This window comes from Lutra lutra, chromosome 6 (assembly GCF_902655055.1).
Source record: "Lutra lutra chromosome 6, mLutLut1.2, whole genome shotgun sequence".
NCBI lineage: Eukaryota > Metazoa > Chordata > Mammalia > Carnivora > Mustelidae > Lutra > Lutra lutra.
Window position 1 is genome coordinate 65,210,024 of NC_062283.1, and position 19,721 is coordinate 65,229,744.

The following is a 19,721-nucleotide window of genomic DNA, read 5'->3' on the forward strand; positions in this document are numbered from 1 at the left end:
TAAAATACAAAATGTATAACGGTTATATCCGGGGGTGAGGGAGTATGAATCAGGGAGTTATACACAGGGGCCTGCTTGGAATGAAGAGATATGCTAGTTAGGAACAATCTCTCCAAGCAAAGCAGACTGCTGGATTTATATAGTTTTGGAGTCAGGAATAATTTGGGGATTGTAATGATTTTAGAGATGAAAGTAGGCTAATGCTAGCTTTGAAAGGGTGCTTACTTAAGCAAGACTGCACTAGAGTAAGCTGGCTTCTGACTGAGTCACCTTCAACAGCTATCATTGGTTGTTTTTCAGAAGTGTGTTCAGCGAAGCAAGTTATCACTGATAAAAGACTGAGGTAAGTTGTCACTGATCAAACAGATTTAAAAGTGGTTCTATAAAATCAGTCTTTGTCTAGATGTATAGAAGCTTCATTTTTATTTTCAGTTGGTGGTAAAATGTGGTCCCACACTATGGAGTATTATGCCTCCATCAGAAAGGATAAATACCCAACTTTTGTAGCAACATGGACAGGACCAGAAGAGATTATGCTGAGTGAAATAAGTCAAGCAGAGAGAGTCAATTATCATATGGTTTCACTTATTTGTGGAGCATAACAAGTAGCATGGAGGACATGGGGAGTTAGGAGAAGGGAGTTGGGGGAAATTGGAAGGGGAGGTGAACAATGAGAGACTATGGACTCTGAAAAACAATCTGAAGGGTTTGAAGAGGTAGGGGGGTGGGAGGTTGGGGGAACCAGGTGATGGGTATTAGAGAGGGCATGGATTGCATGGAGCACTGGGTATGGTACAAAAACGATGAATACTGTTATGCTGAAAATAAATTTAAAAAATGATAAAAAAATTATAAGTTAAGGGATCTATGTGCCGAGATTGGAAAAAAAAAAAAAAAGAAAACCTGAACCAGATGTCTAGCATAATACTTCAAAATAGACCCAAGGTGAAATATATCATTGCAAAATTTCAGAACACCAGGAACAAGGAGAAGATTCCAAGTCACTTATAACTGATCATGAATCAGAATGACTTTTGACTTCTCAGTAGCTAGAAAACAATAAAGTAGGATCTTAAAAATTCTGAAGGAAAATTATCTTCAACTTAGAATTCTATACTCAGCCAAACTATCACCCAGAGCAGAATGGGTGATATTTTCCAAATAGGCAGAGTATGAAAAAATGTACTTCCTTGTGTCCTTTCTCAACAATATGCTTGGGGATGTGTTTCACTAAAATGAGAGAATAGACCAAGAAAGAGGAAGATATACAATACAAGGTAGAAGAGATGCATCATGGGAGAGAGGCCAATATGATAAATGGAGGTCCCATGATGACGGCTGTACAATAGGCGTAGAGGGCAATTGGTCCAGATATGTGTGACTTGTGATATTTCTTGAAGATTTATAAATGAGGATCCCAGCTGCCTATATTTTTTTTAAATACTTTTTTTTTTATTTGACAGAGAGATCACAAGCAGGCAGAGAGAGAGGAGGAAGCAGGCTCCCCAAGAGAGCAGAGAGCCCGATGTGGGGCTCGATCCCAGGACTCCGAGATCATGACCTGAGCCGAAGGCAGCGGCTTAACCCACTGAGCCACCCAGGCGCCCCCCAGCTGCCTATATTTTTTTAAAAAACCTACAGATGGAATGTTCTGGTGAGCCCAGTGTCTATCTGCTCTAGGCTTGTTATAACTATGTGCCCTGCTCCCAGAATATGACCAACAAACAGTTCTGCTTAGTTTCCTGTGGGAGATTTCATCTAACAGGGGCCACATTGCCCTGTCCTTACAGGGCTATGTTTGTGCTTGACACTCAGTTTAGGGATACATGCATAGGTGGCAAAAAACAAAAACAAAGAATTACTAAAATAAAACAATAGGTGAGTGGTTATACAATCGAGGCGTAACACACACAGACTTTTAAGGTACTGGCATTTCTTAAATAATGTCATAATGATTCTTTAAACTGTAGCTATTTCTTTTTTAGACTCTTCTGTATGTATATTTCACAATTTAAACAATCTGTATCATTTGATATAAATAAACCAGCACTCATGCTTACTAAGCTTCTTTCTGAAGGTGATTATTTTCAATACTATAAAAGGCTCACTGAAAACTCCAAATGGTCAAGATGAACAGCTTCACTGTTCTCTTCCTGCTGCAGCAGAAGAGATATAAAAAATAAACAAATAAACAAATAAACAGATGCCTGACTGTTTTGAAATGTAAACACAATGGAACACTCTTTCATTGTTGATTACCTTGTATATTTATTAAAGGCAAAACAAATGCCCATTCTCTCTCTCTCTCTTTCTCTCTCTCACACACACATTCTACAAGACTTCCTAATAATTGTTCTATTGGAGGAGGTGACAGTATTTCTTTCTTAACCATGAAATGACACCCGAAACTTCCCATTAGTTGACACCAAATGGGAACAGGAAGAAGAAAAGGGTATACTCAGTCTAAGTGTGTGCTTATGTGAGAGGGTAAGAGAAGATGCCCCAAATGAGCAGTGGCCTTTGACAATGACCTCGCCCAGCAGTAAGAATATGGCACTCACCAGTCAGATCAGCTGCTCTTCTACAGGGAAAAGCCTAAGTAAGATAAAGGGAAGAAAGCCCAATAGTAGTCACTCCAACATTCAGCCATCTTAGAGAATACAGTGAGTCTCCTTTAAGGAAACCAGTGGGGAGTATCAGCTCCCTGTCCTGTCCAGAGTGAGAAACACGCTAGGTGTAAAAGGAGCAGTATCAGTCAGGATTCAACCAAAAAAGCAGATCCAGCTACACTGACCTTTAGAGAGTAAGCAGGACTACTGTGTTACTCCTGCCTTCCAAACCTTACTCAGATTTTTCCTGTGGCCAACACTAGCCTAAAATCTACATTCTAGGAAATGCATTTCGGACATAGCCAACCTAACACAGCATGAAGCCATAGCCCACGCTTTAAGGATCTGACATCCACATACATCTCTCTCCTTTTTTCTCAATCATAAACAAATCAACATATTTTATTTATAACCTTTAACTTTTAAGAAAGTGTTTTCTATATGCAGTTGCATTTGACCCTGCACTTACTCCCAACATACTATTACTAATAAAAATAAGATACTATTAATGGAGTGCCTTGTAAATGGCTTAAACCATGCCATTTTAATCTTTACAACAAGTCAATTAGCTATGTATCATTTTCTACCAGTTTCAGATAAGGAAATTGGAGCTTGGGAGATACATAGGTCTTTATACAGAACTTCCAAATACAGGCAATAACAAAGTCCTGCTTCTACCTAACAGGAGGCAACTCTGTTTTTCAGACCACCAGTAACACACCAACCTTTCCTCATAAGAGGAGACAGCATTCTTTTTATCCATCTTTAAGTTAAATGAATTCTTTTCGAACTGTGTCATATCTTCCTTTTAATATCTGAAGATACAAAGTTAATTACTATTAATACATCTTAGTTGATAGGATGGGGAGGAAAGATGGGCTAATATCTACAAAGTGCATTCATGTCAATAGAAGAAAAACATTCATAACTACTTGCCTCTTTGTTTCTGAATGGGGTTATATAATTATACCTGGTATTTATAACTTACATTCTTCCACTATTCATATTGCATTCCCTTTGTTCTTTAGCAAACACCTCAAATGCTCATGCTTCTTTGCCCAGTGGGGTGACCCAAACCTTTATGTCTCAAGAATCTGGGTCATTGGGTTTTTTGTAGTTCTTCTGTTTAATACAGGTTGTGGGAGTATTAGCAGGCACTCCAGAAAATTGCCTGCATTCCATAAACCCATCCTTATCCCCCTGTGTAGTGCCCCATTTCCTCTTGTTAGTCAGGATGAATCACCCCAGTTGACCCTCTTTCTTTATTTGTTGATTCACTGACATAAAGAGCCCAGAGTGGCAAGTGGCAGCCCTGACATCCAGTTTAAGGAACCATAGTTGTGTTTCTTGACAGAACCTTTTTCCCTTGGCAACAGAGCTCAGAGTAATGGGGCTGAGAAGCAAAAATTTTGCTAGTGACTCAGTAGGAGTATCAGTGAGAAAAGCCAATATCATTTCTACCCTCTGATTCCTTTCCCCATAAATCTTGCTATAGGTGAAAATATATTAGTTTGTGATTTAAATCATATAACACAACCTGGAGAGCATTGTCTCTTGTAAGTCTTGTAAGGTGTTGCCACCTAGCTAGAGTGGTGACCAAACCTTCAAGTGACTCTTCCAGTTGATTTTTCCCTCTAGGGTAGCCCTCACTCCCCAGATCAGGAACCAATGGAGGGGGTTCTTCCAGCTACTATGTTTACTCCAATTACATATTCTTAAAATGCAGGGTGGTCTTGAGGACCCACTGGATCCACTGTGATTACCTTATCTCCATAGGCCCCTACTCTGACTCATGGAACCACAGGGGCATTTTGAATCTCCATGAACTAGTGTCACTAGTTTAGTTTAGTAAACTAGGACACTAGTTTAGTGTCCATTAATCCCTAAAAATTCTGGTTATTTCCCTTTCCCACTGCATATTCTCCCTGGTAAATGGCCTTTGGCCCTTTTACAAAAGACTAGGAGGAAGATTTACAGGACAAAATTTTGGTGTTGTAATAGGGTCTTTCCTCAAGGAAACCGGGCCTCTTCTTTCTGGAGGTTCAGGGCCTATGAATTGACTCAAGTCTGAGAATTGGTTAAAGAACTGGAACTCTCCATCCTGGCAATTTAGACTTCTGTTACCATACTTAAAGCTTTCCACTTACATCAATCAAGTAAAAATATAGTAGGTTGCTCCTCTATCTCCCTTTTAGAACCACCATGATCAATACCAAATATTTCTGCTGGTCAGACCATTCTGATTACTGCTTCAGCTCTGTTGCCCACAAGATTATCTTGTCACTGGTCATTAGGTGAGATCACCACTTATTCCCCCATCATCCAGGGATCCATTATTCCCACTGGATTCAGGGAGCCCAGTTTGATGACAAAATTTCCCATGGCTATTTCTGGCCTTTAGAGTATAGTTACTATAGAGCTCTTCCACAATGCCAGGTTTCCCCTGGTGAATATGATTTTTAGACCCTTATGAAATGTGTATCCCCTAGGTGGACATATATTCAGGGAATGGGGGAGTGGGTCTTGAATAAAAATTCATTCTAGCATTCTAGTTTCCCTAAGCCTTTGGGTGGCTTCCTTTACAGTGTACCAAAGAACAGCCAGCATTTGAACTTGATTTAGTATAGGCCCTCATGGGGTTCAGGTAATTCTGCCTAACCCAACATTACATTTCTCGCATTCTGATCTAATACATTTAAGTACCATTTTGTACATATATTCTTCAGATTTCTATCTATATAAATTGGAAGAAAATCATGAAATTCTTTTCGGCACATGTGGAACCTCTTCACGGTAACAATGCATACCCCACCCTCCGGGGCTCGTCTGAATTTTTGTCTGGTTATTGGTCTAAGCAATGAGAGGTGGCAGTAGTCCCAAGGAGAGTCAGTAGTCCCTTACAAGGCAACTACCTAGGGGAGACTGTTACAGGCTCCTTATGTATGGGGAAACCGACCTCCTCAGCAGGAGTAGAAGAGGCTGCTTCTTTTAGAAAAGGAGAATTGGCAGGGTTTAGGGGTTCAAGGTTTCCAGCTTCAGTAAAATCTCTCCATATGTCCCCATTGAATTCTACCCCCCACTCTCTTTCCCAAGAAAGCCCCTGAGGTTAGCCCAAGAGTCTAAGTGGTTGAAATTCAATTTGCATTGTAATTTAACCACCTGTGAGATTAGACTTTGGGTTTGGTTTTCAGAAATCTTGGTGGCTACAGATGATAAAGATCTCTTTTCAGTCAGGTTTTAGAAACCCTTAGCAGAACTTAAATGGGGATTCAAAGCCCTGAGCATATAATTTGCTTTCTCCAAGTCCTCAAACACAGGAGATACCAGCCAACCCCATTATATTATGTTGTCACTAAAACATTCTACAGCAATAACCACCTGGTAACCTAAAGCCTTGCCTTCCACAGACACTTGATTACAAATTTCTACAAGTGTGCAGACAAAAGAAGCTGTTGACCACTGTTTGTCATGGGCTACCAATGTCCTCTTCACCCCTGGAAACATGGTCATTAATGCCTTTACATCTAATCAAATCAGACGACCCACCACAACTAACCCAAAACCAGTTCAGAGAACTCATCCTTTAGATTCTGTTTCCTGGAATCACTTCTGATACCCAGTTCTGTACCAGAGATACAGTAGGCACGACATAAAACTTGGGGTTTATTTGAGGTATTTGACATTATCTGGAGGTAGTAAAATCTCAGTTCAGTTATTTTTTACTGTCTGGTGCTGACCCTGAACTTTCTGCACAGGTGTTGGGAAGGGAAAACATGAACCGGGGTGGGGGGGCAGCAGAAACATCTGGATCCCATGAGGAACTAGCTGAAATCTTTGATTGTCTCTCCGTCTCCGAACTGTCTCTCTGGATGACTTGGAGGAGATACCGGTGCTCTCCCTGCAAGGCCGTTCCACACTGGGCTGCTGGAAGGGATCTCATGAGAGCTGGAGTTAGCAGATTGGCAAAACACATGTGAGCTAAAACAAGCTGAATTTCATCTTTCAGTGAGTAATCATGGCGAATGCTTCATGTCTATCTTTCAAATCTCCTGTCCGTTTCTCCCATGGCTCTAAACCAAGCACATAAGGGGAAGGGAATTCTGGGAAATGCAGTTCAGCTCCACTAAGCCCAGAGGTTATAAAGGTACTATAATATGCTGGGCAGCTAGAAATACATGTGCAAATGGACAGATTGGAGAAACAGCATGGTGTTCATGGCAGTTGTGGACATATAAGTTTGTCCTGAATCTCCCCTTTCAATGAATCCAGACTATCCATACTAGGATTGTGAGGAAAGCAGCACAGGGCACTACAATCTCAGATCTATTCAATCCACCACTCTGGACCTTCCCTTTGCTGGTTTTCACTGCCCCAGGCCTTATCTCTATACCACCGCTCTGACCCAGGCCCATCAGATTGTTGACCTGCTCCTGGGCCTACCTTCAGCCTCTGGCCTTGCTGTCCTGCTGCTGACCTCTGGCTTACCTGTAGGACCTATAGATGCCCAGTTGCTACAGCCCCATGGACGCCACCTAAACAGATCTATTGTTCATCAGCCCCAACAAAGAGAAGAACAAAAGCAGGAAAATGAGTTTTGTAGAGGAGTAAGGATAACGCTGTTGCTTGCTGCTGATGGTAAACTGTCTAGCACCTATGGCTTTTAAATTTCTTTCTTGATCTGTGTTAAGTCTGGACAAGTTTGAATGAATCATGCCCCTGCCAAGTTGCTTGAGTTGTGGTGCTGTGAGTAATAGACCCCTATGTGAATTATGGTTAAGAAAATCCTATAGCAGTTGGAGACCTCATGTAAAAATAGCCCATTCACGCCTCCCTAGAAATGGTTTGTTTGGTTTTGCTCATTAAATGTGTATAATTACACCTTAAGTTGTTTTCATTTGCATTTCTTTAATTGATAGTGTGAATGCCTTTTTCCTTGATATGATTTACCATCTAAATTTCCTTGAGTTAGCATTTTCTTTTCATGTGTTTTGATCTCTTATTTTGTGAAATCTGGGTATCAACCTAACATATTTTATCAAGTCTTCATATATTTTGGGCAATAAATTTTTCTGATTATATTTAAATATATTTCCCTCTTCTGTTGCTTTCCTTCTGGTATTTCTTTCATTGTTTTTCAATGTACAAAAGTCCTTGCTTTTATGTATGTGGACATCCATCTTGTTCCTGATGATATCCTCCATTTTTAATATTCATAGATTTATTTCCCTCAAGAACTGTGATAAATATTGTTGTATTTTCTTCTAGATAATTTGTTATGGATTGGATTTTTATACTTTTCCATGATTCCTCTGAAGTTTATAGAGAGTATGAAGAGCCTGGACTTTGGTGTCAGAAAGGTATGAGTTCAAATTCTGTCTTTGCTTCTTCCCTCCCACTAACCACAGAAAAACGTTTGTCTTCTCTGAAGCTGTTTTCTCAGATTAGTTTGCCACACCAGTTTTTCTTCCTTAAATACTTTTGAGAGGGAAATATAACACACATGAAGTGCATAAAACATACCTGCATACCTTGTAATCATTTCTACATTACTTCTTCATCCTTCATTCTCCACTCTTCATTCTCCATTCCACTCTCAGGTATCCCTGGAGGTTTAATTTGAATTGCATAAAATGTCACTTTTACTGTGGGCACTGCTGGCTTATGTGATACCCGAAAAGGGGGTGTTTGGAGGCTGACAAGATGGCTACCACTGGTAGGTCTGACCATGGAGGTAGTTCACCAAGAGAGGATGTCTCAAAATGAATTAGCAGAAAGATGAGCCAGAAACAGGGACCCAAAATTCCATGTTTACAAATCAGAACTGGGAGGTTAAACAGAGAGGGTGATAACGAAATGAACAAAGGAGGAAGGAAGCAGTCAAAACTGTGTTTATAACATGGGGTATCAATGAGGTGCTCCTTTCTTTTTTTTTTTAAGATTTTATTTATTTATTTGACAGAGAGAGAGAGATCACAAGTAGGCAGAGAGGCAGGCAGAGAGAGAGGAAGGGAAGCAGTCTCCCCGCTGAGCAGAGAGCCCGATGCAGGGCTCGATCCCAGGACCCTGGGATCATGACCCGAGCCGAAGGCAGAGGCTTTAATCCACTGAGCCACCCAGGCGCCCTGAGGTGCTCCTTTCATGACGACTTTGCCCACCCTAATAGTCAGGGAGAAAGCACTAATGGGGCTTAGGAGCACTGGGGAAACGTAGGGATTCTCTTACCATATTCCACTTGCTATTCCTTGGCATGAGGTAGTTCTCTCTCTCCAGGTATTAATGTCTTCTTTTTGCCATTAAATATTTATAATGTTATTTGAATAAATCTCTCATGGTACAGGTTGATATGCAAATTTTTATTATCATAAATGGGTTCTTTGTTTTCATTTTTCCTTCAGTGTGCTACTAGTATGTAACAATGCAATTGATTTTTCAGGCTGTATCTTGTATCTCATAACTCTTACAGAGTCCATTTATTACCTCTAATAATTTTTTGGTTGATTTCTTTTTGATTTTCTAGGTCGCTGGTAAAAAGCAACATTTTTATTCCTTTCCTTTATATATTTATGTCTTTTATTGTCTTTCTTCTCCAGTAGTGATTGCAGGCTCTTCTAGTGCTCTGTTCAATAGATACAAGGAAGAAGACATCTTTGTTTTGTTCCTGTTTGGTTTTATTTTTTTTAAGGAAATGACAAACATTTCTACAACATGTGTCATGCCTTGCCTGTAACAGACCCACAATATATGTAGGTCAAAATGAGATGAATAATCCACTTTAAATAATTAATGCAAGTAATTTAAAGAAAGAAGCTATCCACTTAATCTTGTATACAAAATGGATTTTTGAACATGACAAAGATATTTCTAGCACATATTAAGATAATAGAATGATATTTGCTATTTTGCTTTTCTACTAATAAGGGTCAATTATGTTAAGACTTTTAATTTCTGTGTGACAGTTTTGATCTCTACAATTAAAACTGGTTTGGGTTTAGAGATTCATTCTCTTAAGATTCTTAAAGGATTTTTGCATTCGTTTTTCCAAAATGAATCGTTCTAGTTTGTTGTCATGATTGGTATCTATCCTATGTAAATGAGCCCATATTTGCCTCAATGAATGTTAGCTAACATTTCATCTTCTTTTATAATCTTATAGACCACAATAAAAGTTAAGTACCCTTGATTTTTCTGAAAGATAGGAAATCTACCTAGGGAATCGATCTGGAGTAGGTTCCTTTTGTGGGATAAATCTTTAATAATAATACTCACTGTTTCCTTTTCTGTTATTAGTCTAGTCGTGTTCTCCTTTTCATATTAGCTGGTGGAATATAAAAACATGTATGAAGGATTATGCACTTGTAGTTAGATATCAACTTTATTACCATGTAACTGAGAATAATTTCCTACTAAATCATAATAAATACAAAAGAAAAATGTATTTCCATTCTCACTTACTGACTTTATTAATAATCTCCTTGAGGCTGGGACTCAGCCTGGTTCACCAATTTTTCCTCAGAGCCGAGTGCAATACAGAACTCACTGGAGGCATTAAGTAAATGTGTTCAGAATGAGTGAGACAAAGGGGGACCCCCTTCCCGCATAAGATGGAGGTTTAGTTTTCAAAGTTGTCTCTCCTTGACTTTATTCCCAATTCATACTTCATCTTTATATCTTGGGAGTCTGAAGTGTTTTATGAAATAATATATATTTTTTTTAATTATTTATGCCTTGCCTAGTCTGAAAAGGTGAACTGAAATATTAAAGGACATAAAAACATTGTAATTTTCAAGGTAATAAAAAATGTTAGGTGTGAGAAAATAAACATGTTAAGCACTGAGAAGGGTTAGATATTTGCAATAAATGGTAAAATTTAATCTTTAATTTTAAACCAAAGACTGTAGTAAGAGATGAAGAGAGACGCTATATCATACTTAAAGGATCTACCCCAAAAGACAATCTAACAATTATAAATATTTATGCTCCTAATTTGGGAGCAGCCAATTATAACAACCAATTAATAACCAAATTAAAGAAACACTTAGATAATAATGCTATAATAGTAAGGGACTTCAACACCCCACTCATAGCAATGGACATAATCATCTAAGCAGAAGATCAGCAAGGAAACAGATCTTTGAATGACACTTTGGGCCAGATGGACTTCACAGATATATACAGAGCATTGCATCCTAAGAAACAGAACACCCATTCTTCTTGAGTGCACATGGAACTTTCTCCAGGATAGATCACAGACTGGGTCACAAATCAGGTCTCAACAGATACCAAAGGGCTGGGATTATTCCCTGCATATTTTTAGACCACAATACTTTGAAACTTGAACTAAGTCACAAGTAGAAATTTGTAAGGAACTCAAACACTTGGAGGTGAAAAAGCCTCCTACTAAAGAATGAATGGGTTAACCAGGAAATTAAAGAAGAATTTTAAAAATTCATGGAAACTAATGAGAATGGAAACATAACTGTTCAAAACCTTTGGGATACAGCAAAGGCAGTCCTAAGAGGGAAGTACTTGTAATGCAAGCCTTTCAAAAAATTACAAAAATCTTAAATATGCAAGCTAAACTTACACCTAAAGGAGCTCAAGAAAGAACAGCAAATAAAGCCTAAGCCCAGCAGGAGAAGAGAAAAATAAAGATTAGAGTGAAAATCAATGAAATAGAACCCAGAAAAACAGTAAAAATCAGCAAAACCAGAGGGTGGTTCTTCAAAAGAATTAATAAGATCAATAAACCCCTAGCCAGACTTATCCTAAAGAAAAGAGAAAGGACACAAATTAATAAAATCATGAATGAAAGAGGAGAGATCATAATCAACACCAAAGAAATAAAGTCAATTCTAAGAACATATTATGAACAACTATATGCTAATAAATTAGGCAATCTGGAAGAAATGGTTTCATTCCTGGAAACTTATAAAGTAGCAAAAATGAAACAGGAATAAATAGAAGATCTGAACAGACACATAACCTGCAAGGAAATTGATGCAGTAATCAAAAGCCTCCCAAAAAAACAATAGTCCCGGGCCAGATGGCTTCCCATGGGAATTCTACCAAACATTTGCTGAAGCTGTTTCAAAAAATAGAAATGAAGGGAAAACTTCCAAATGCATTCTATGAGGCCGGCATTACCCTGATCCTAAAACTAGACAAAGACCCCATCAAAAAGGAGAATTAAAGACAAATATCTATATGGACATAGAGGTCAAAATACTCACCAAGATATTAGCCAATAGGATCCAACAGTATATTAAAAGGATTATTCACCATGATCAAGTGGAATTTATTCCTGGAGTGGAAAGTTGGTTCACCATTGCAAATCAATCAATGTGATACATCATGTTAATAAAAGAAAGGACAAGAATCATATGACCCTCTTAATTGATGCAGAAAAGGCATTTGACAAAATACAACAACCTTTCTTGATTAAAACTCTGCACAGTAGGATAGAGGGAACATACTTCAATATCATAAGAGCCATCTACAAAAAGCCCACTGTAACTATCATTTCCAATGGGGAAAAACTGAAAGCTTTTCAGTTAGCCAGAGGAATGTTGAAAAAGCCAATGCTGGTGGCACCACAATGCCTGACTTCAAGTTATATTACAAAGCTGTGATCCTTAAGACAGCATGGTACTGGCACAAAAAGAAACACATGGATCAATGGAACAGAATGGAGAACGCAGAATAGAGAACTCAAATCCATGGTCAACTAATCTTCAACAAAGCAGGAAAGAATATCCAATGGAAAAAAGACAGTCTCTTCAACAAATGGTACTATAAAAATTGGACAGCCACATACAGAAGAATGAGGCTGGACCATTCTTTTACACCATACACAAAGATAAACTCAAAATGGATGAAAGACCTAAATGTGAGACCTTGGCTGCAGGAACTTCTTGCTAGACACATCTCCAAAGGCAATGGAAACAAAAGCAATAATGAACTATTGAGACTTCATCAGGATAAAAAGCTTCTGCCTCACAAAGAAAACAGTCAACAAGACTAAAAGGCAACCAATGAATGAGAGAAGATATTTGCAAATGACGTATCAGATAAAGGGCTAGTATCCAAGACCTATAAGAGCTTCTCAAATTCAACACCCAAAATCCAAAGAATCCAGTCAAGAAATGAGCAGAAGACATGATCAGACATTTCTCCAAAGAAGACATACAAATGACCAATAGGCACATGAAAAAATGCTCCATATCACTTGTCATCAGGGAAATAAAATAAAAAACACAAGGAGATACCACCTTACACCAGTCAGAATGGCTAAAATTAACAAGACAGGAAACACATTTTGGCGAGGATGCAGAGAAAGGGGAACTTCTTAGACTTTTGGTGGGAATGCAAGCTGGTACAGCCATTCTGGAAAACAGTATGGAGTTTCTAAAAACAGAGTCTAGAAAACAAGGCTCTACAAGTAGAGCTACCCTATGACCCAGCAATTACACTACTGGGTATTTGCCCCAAAGATACAAACGTAGTAAAATGAAGGGACACCTGCACAAGTGATATGTTTATAGAAGCAATGTCCACAATAGTCAGACTGTGGAAGGAGCTGAGATGTCCTTCAACAGATGGATGAATAAATGTGGTTCATATATACAATGGAATATTATTTAGTCACCAGAAAGGATGAATACTTACTGTTTACACTGATGTGGATGGAGCTGGAGGGTATTATGCTAAGGGAAATAAGTCAGTCAGAGAAAGACAATTATCATGTGGTATCATTCATATATAGAACATAAGATACAGTGTAGAGGACCACAAGGGCAAGGAGAAAAAACTGGATGGGAAGAAATCAGAGAGGGAGACAAACCATGAGAGACTTTTAACTATGGGAAACAACCTGAGGGTTGCTAAAGGGGAGGTGAGTGGGGGAAGGGGTAACTGGGTGAGGGGCATTAAGGAGGGCACGAGATGTGATGAGCACTGGGTGTTATATGTGACTGATGATTGTTGAACACTACATCTGAAACTAATGATGCACTATGTGTTGGCTAATTGAATTTAAAAGAAAAAAAAAAGAAAAAATTTAATCTTTAACTTTGTGGTCTCTCACAGTGCATGTTTAATTTCTTGGTGGAGTTTGCTTTATGGAATTAGGTGTAGATATTGCCAAAGTTGTGATCTACCTGCCTCTTCTAGAGTCTCTGTACTTTTCCTCTTTGCTATACATGTGCTCTTGGCTCACCACCATTTCCTGTACTGATCTCCCCACTTGGAGATTTCGTTCTGCCTGTGCCTGGCCAGGTAAGGGCCAAGGGTTCCAGTTCTCTACACCTGGTACAATTTCTTGCCCTACCATCTGTGAAAGAGGACAGCATTTGAATTCTTGTGACTTTAAATATAACCTTTCTTTTCTCCTTGTTCCCATGAAAAATCCTGTCTTTGTCTTTAAGGACAATTAACAAGTCGGTCTGGTTTCTGGAGCGGTAGAGAAATGCACCCCCCACGATATATCTGCTAAGTTTGCTTTTCCTTTCAGAATACCTTTAGTGATTTCTTTTTAAAACTGTGTCTTTTTTTTTTCATTTGATTTTATTTTTTTCAGTGTTCCAAGATTCATTGTTTATGCATCATACCCAGTGCTCCATGCAATAAAAAATGTGTCTTGTATGTTGGGCTTTTTCTCCTTCTTCTAGCAACTCCTACATCACAGAAATTTTCTTGATCTGTTTTCAAGCTTTGTACATCTCTCTTCATTTATCCTTTTTAACAAAAATGTATGGCTACATAATACCGTAGTACTGGTTTCTCATGGAGAGCCAACCTCTGCCACAGGGGCTTGTAGGAGTCTGATCTAACACATGGTGCACTTCCCAGTCTGCTGCTGGAGGATGTAGTCTAAAGGGGAACAGGGAGGAGGTGAAGCATGGGGCAGGGGAGGTTTGAGGGAGAGAGGTATATGTGGGCCATGGAGAATTCTGCAAGCTGATATGACAACAAGCTTGGAAAATGGACTCTGAGGCCCTGAATTAGTGAGAAGGTTGCTGGAATCCAACAGGCTCAGACTAAATCTGAGTTTAAAGACATTAAACTGTCTTTAAACCCATGTCTGGGTAGCTCAATCAATTAAGCGCCTGCCTTTGCCTCAGGTCATGATCCCAGGACCCCGGGATTGAGCCCCGCATGGGGCTCCTTGATCAGCGGAGAGCCTGCTTCTCCCTCTGCCGGCTGCTCCCCATTCTTGTGCTCGTTCTTTCTCTGTCAAATAAATAAAATCTTTAAAAAAATTAAAAAGACATGTATGTTGCATGTTAGAAACCGGTCTTTCATGTGTTGAAATCAAATAATAAACAGGCTAGGGAAGTTGGACCTTTCTCTACACACATGAGCAGGAAAGGAATAAAAATCCATATACAAAGAAAGCTGCCAAGAGCCACAGAACTTGCCTTCCCTCGTCCTGCAATGCTGGCCCCAGGCTGGCTGTGAACTGTGGTGCCCCAATCCGTGTACAGGAGCAATGACCTCAGGTGACTCAGGTCTGACCAGAGCTTTCTGTAGTCAAACTGCATTTGTGTTGTGTCCCTGAATCTTATACTTTTATCAAGATTTCCTTCTTTATCAGGAAAGAATTCTTTTCTGCCTTTCCTATCTATGGGTCAGCTGGGGTTACATGTTGGTGTCCCAGGAGACAGGTTTGGGAGGGAGCCACTGAGCTGTGATGCTCTAGCCAAGGACAGCCTGGCTGACCCCTGGGAGCCCTGGTACCTCTCAGAGTTGTTTCTTCATCCCCCCCCCCCCCCCCGCACCCATCAGGCACTGGGTATGGACTGCACTGTGGGGACCATGACCTTGGGCAAGTGGCTCTCTGCAGCTGCAGCAATCCTGAAGGGAAGGATCTATCAGCTGTGGGCTGTGGGCCTCCTGCTGCCAGCACCATTGTCTGGGCAACACTGAAGGGGGATGTGGGCAGCACTTGCCAGTGCCACCACAGCCCTGCACCAGGGCCTGAAATCACCAGGTTGAAAAGCCTCTGCTTGCAAAGAGCTCAGACTTCCTTGTGTGACTGGGAGACAGGGATGGACACACCCATTTTCATATAATATGGCAATTACTGTAATTGAAGTGTGCTTAAAATGTCAGCATGGGTTTGTGTATAAGTATGTAGAAAGGATTATTTATAATTACATGGGTTTTAAATTAACTTTTAAAACAAAATATTTTGAAGTCTGTTTTTCCTAAGTCTGTACTCAGCTACAGCTCTTATTGTTCTATTTACAAATCCACTAAATTTTAAATAAAAATGAAATGATCATTTTCCATGGGACTTTTAAATAATCCACCAATTCAAGATGAACACATTTAATTCTCTCTAAAAAGTCTATTTTATATACTTAGCTAAATTTACTAAATATTTTAAGTTATATTCATATATTAATATATCTTCTTTCCTCATTAATGCCTTTAAATGCCTCATGACCTTCTGGAATATTTAAATAACTGTAGTAAATTGACTTAATTTATAAATACCAGGCTAACATTGACAGTTTCACTAAACTTACTCAAATAATTTTACAACTTTCAACCTTAAAATCACAGGCCTAAAATCAGTTATTAGGGGGTACCTGGGTGGCTCAGTCATTAAGCGTCTGCCTTCGGCTCAGGTCATGATCCCAGGATCCTGGGATCAAGCCCCACATCGGGCTCTCTGCTCGGTGGAAAGCCTGCTTCTCCCTCTCCCACTCCTCCTGTTTGTGTTCCCTCTCTCGCTGTCTCTCTCTCTGTTAAATAAATAAATAAATAAATCGTTTAAAAAATCAGTTATTAGTTTTAAATTGGTTTCTTTAACAAATATATTGCAAGGGAATTTTTTAAAATATGAAGTGATTAGCGATGAATTAAAACTTAAAGAAAGAACTCATCATTATTTGTGGACCTCACTTGGCTTCAATTCAAAACAACGGAAAAAAACCTTAACAAAACATTTATGGCATTCATGTGACAGAAATCTGAACACTGACTGAACACTTGTGTTACTAAGGGAGTATTAGTACTTTTTCTGTATATATAATGTGCTGTGACATCTGGGATTTGCTTTCCAATTACGTGGTAGGTGAGAAGTTGATGTAGAAGGGGAAGGTTTGTCCCTGAGTTCGTGGTAATTGCTGGGCTAGGTGATAGGCTCATGCGGGCTCACTGGACTATGCCATAGATGTTTGTATTTGTTTGAAATTCTGCATACTAAACAATCTTCAAAATTTAAACTGGAATTTTAATGCCAATTTCTGAGATTCCTTAAGATATCATATTTTCAATAAAAACCCATGAAATAATAAATTCATAGATTGTCCCTGTGTACACAAACCATATTCTTTACTAATCTGAAAGCGCGAATGACATGGATGTGGTTTGTTTCACCATCTCTTCTAAAGTTATTTAAGGTTGAAATGATATCCACTGGGGAGTGGGGCTCACTCCAGGGAGTCAGCATTGTTTTAAAGCCCCCCAGGTGATTTTGTGGGGCTGCCAAGGTTGAGAACATTGTTCAAATACAGCATGAGAGTCTCCTGGAGGGCTTGTTATACTGGGTGTTGGGCCCTGCCTCCAGAGGTTCTGATCCATGGGTTTGGGTAGAGACCTGAAGGCTTGCATTTCTCACAAGTTCTAGGTAATGCTGTTGCTTCTGGCCCAGGGACCCCAGCTTGAGAAACACTGTTGCAAGGCAAGCAGGTTTACTACCTAAAGAGAGTGGAAATACCTAGGTCAATAGCTCGGGTCCATAACACTGATAGTGTCTCGTGTGGACTGAAGTTGCTTTCTATGACCAAGTATACGAATGTGTTTGTGTGGAGGGGGAGGCTTTCTATTCATTTGGGCTTTTGCACTCCTTGTCCTCTGTGTTAAAATCACACCCTCAAGTCATTGTATCTTCTAAGAAGGGCTTAGGAACAGCATAATAACTTCCTTTATCCTACCAGCTTCTTTTGCTACCTACCTGGATTTTCCATATTTTTAGCTCTCTTAAGACATTTTAATGTCTTTTGCTCTAGACAAAAGGCATTTGAGCGCAAGAGTTTAGGGTCCTGAATTTCCTCATAGTTTGTCTGACATTGTCATTGAGTTTTAGCATCACAGTCTTCCTGGGGAATCAGGGAAGGCTTTCAGAGGAGGTGGCTTTTAGGTGAGCCTCAAGGGATGAATAAGAGTATGGCAGGTGGACAAAGGAAGCACGGGCAGAGGGAACCGTCTGTTATTTTCATAATTTCTAGTATGTCAAATGGGTGTGTTGAAGGTTGTAGGAGGAAGGAGGAATGAGAGATGAGGCTGAGCAGACAGGCAGGCAGGGACCAGGTATTGTGGAGGGGGCCTCATATGACATGCAAGGGAAGAGTTAGATTTATCCTGGACACATTGAGGGAACTAGTGAACACTACATCAAAAACTAATGAAGTACTGCATGGTGACTAACATAACATAATTAAAAAAATGAAAAAAAAAAAAAGAACTTTGAACAAAAGAGTGACCCTATGAGATTTGCATGTTGGAAAGATTATCCTGACAGCTGTGTGGAGGATGGACTGGGGACCATGCCCAGAAGCAGGAATTTACCAGCAGGGAGATTATTTGAGTAAAAGCGATACATGAGTACCTGTCCAGGGTATTTGTAGCAGAGATGGGAAGAGAAGACAATGATAAAGGATGGATATGCTTGCATGCTGATAAGAGGGCATGTATGTGTTTGTAATCTGCTTTGTCCTGAAAGTATTTAAGGCAGCTTAGTTAAATGCATAAAACTGAAACAAAAATAAAATCTTTAACAAATGTAGAAGAAAGCAGGACAAACAGAAAAGCAAAATAAAGAAGATAAGACGAGGCCATGAAAAAGTTCACGTTGGGGCATTTAGGTCCTTACGTTTGCCCTAGGTGGGTCATGAACTTGTCTGACTTTCTAGAAATCAGTCAAAAGGGAGGCTCAGTCCATTACTTGACTCACAGAAACCATAATGTAAAAGCACTCCAGCAACTTGAGAGGAACACTAAGGGACTGGCTCTGAAAATAGACAAGTTTCTCCCATGGAGCCTCTGAAGGAGGACAAGGGCTTGATGTAGCAAACCAAAGTCTTAATGTCACAGAGTGAAGGGATCTGGTTTTCTAAGAAATGGTTCCTATGGGTAGAGAGTCAAGAATTTGGACAGAAAGATGGGGATTGCTCACTGTCTTTCCCTTCCATCAGGGGCCTGGTAGGCAGCTACCAGGCTGAGCTCTCTGACTTGCAAATATCAGTCCTGTCAAGCAAGGGTAGATGCCTTTCTAGAGATAAAACAAACAAACAAACAAAAAACCCAAAACAAAACAAAAAAGAAAAAACAAAAAAACAAAAAAACAACCACCACCACCAACAATAGCAGTAAAGATCAGAGAGGTTCTGGAGGAACACAAATCATAGCCAAGCAGATGTGGAAGATTGAGCCAAGGATTTGGTGCCTTATAATCCAGAAGGCTGAGGGATTGGTTAGCAAGTTAGACCAATGGCTTGGGTAAACAGGTTGAACGGTTATGCAAAAGCAAACAAAGCAAGAGAGGAAGCGGCTTTGAGGATTGAGTGATAGTGAGAGAAATTGTGAGTTCACTTTGGGGCCACACTAAGTATGATACTCCCGAAAGTATAATCAGGTTTGTTATGGTTTAGTTTTGGTCTTCATGTGCTGTAGGTGCCTCCTGCCATACCCATTTGGCCTACCAAGGAGGTCATTGGTAACAGTTGCCCTGGCCACCCATGGCTTCCTGTCCTAGAGTGTTTTCTTCTTGATGGAGCTAGGTAGGCTGGAAATATTATGAGTTACTGTTTCAGGAGTGACCCTCTGGCAATAATGGACAGGACTTGGTGAATAAATGCCAAACTTCCCGCCCCTCCAAGTGGATAGTTCTTAGGTGGGTTCCTTACAGTGTCTTAGGCATCCTGTGGATCTCCAACAGGACTGACTGCCAGTTGCCCACAGTGGTGACCCACTCATCATTGAGCTCCTTATTGGCTTTCCCACTCCTCATGGAGCTTCCTGGGGTCACTTTTCAATTACTTAGTTGCATGCAAATCCTTATCTGAAGGCTGTCGCTGGCTTTTTAAAAAGACTTTATTTATTTGA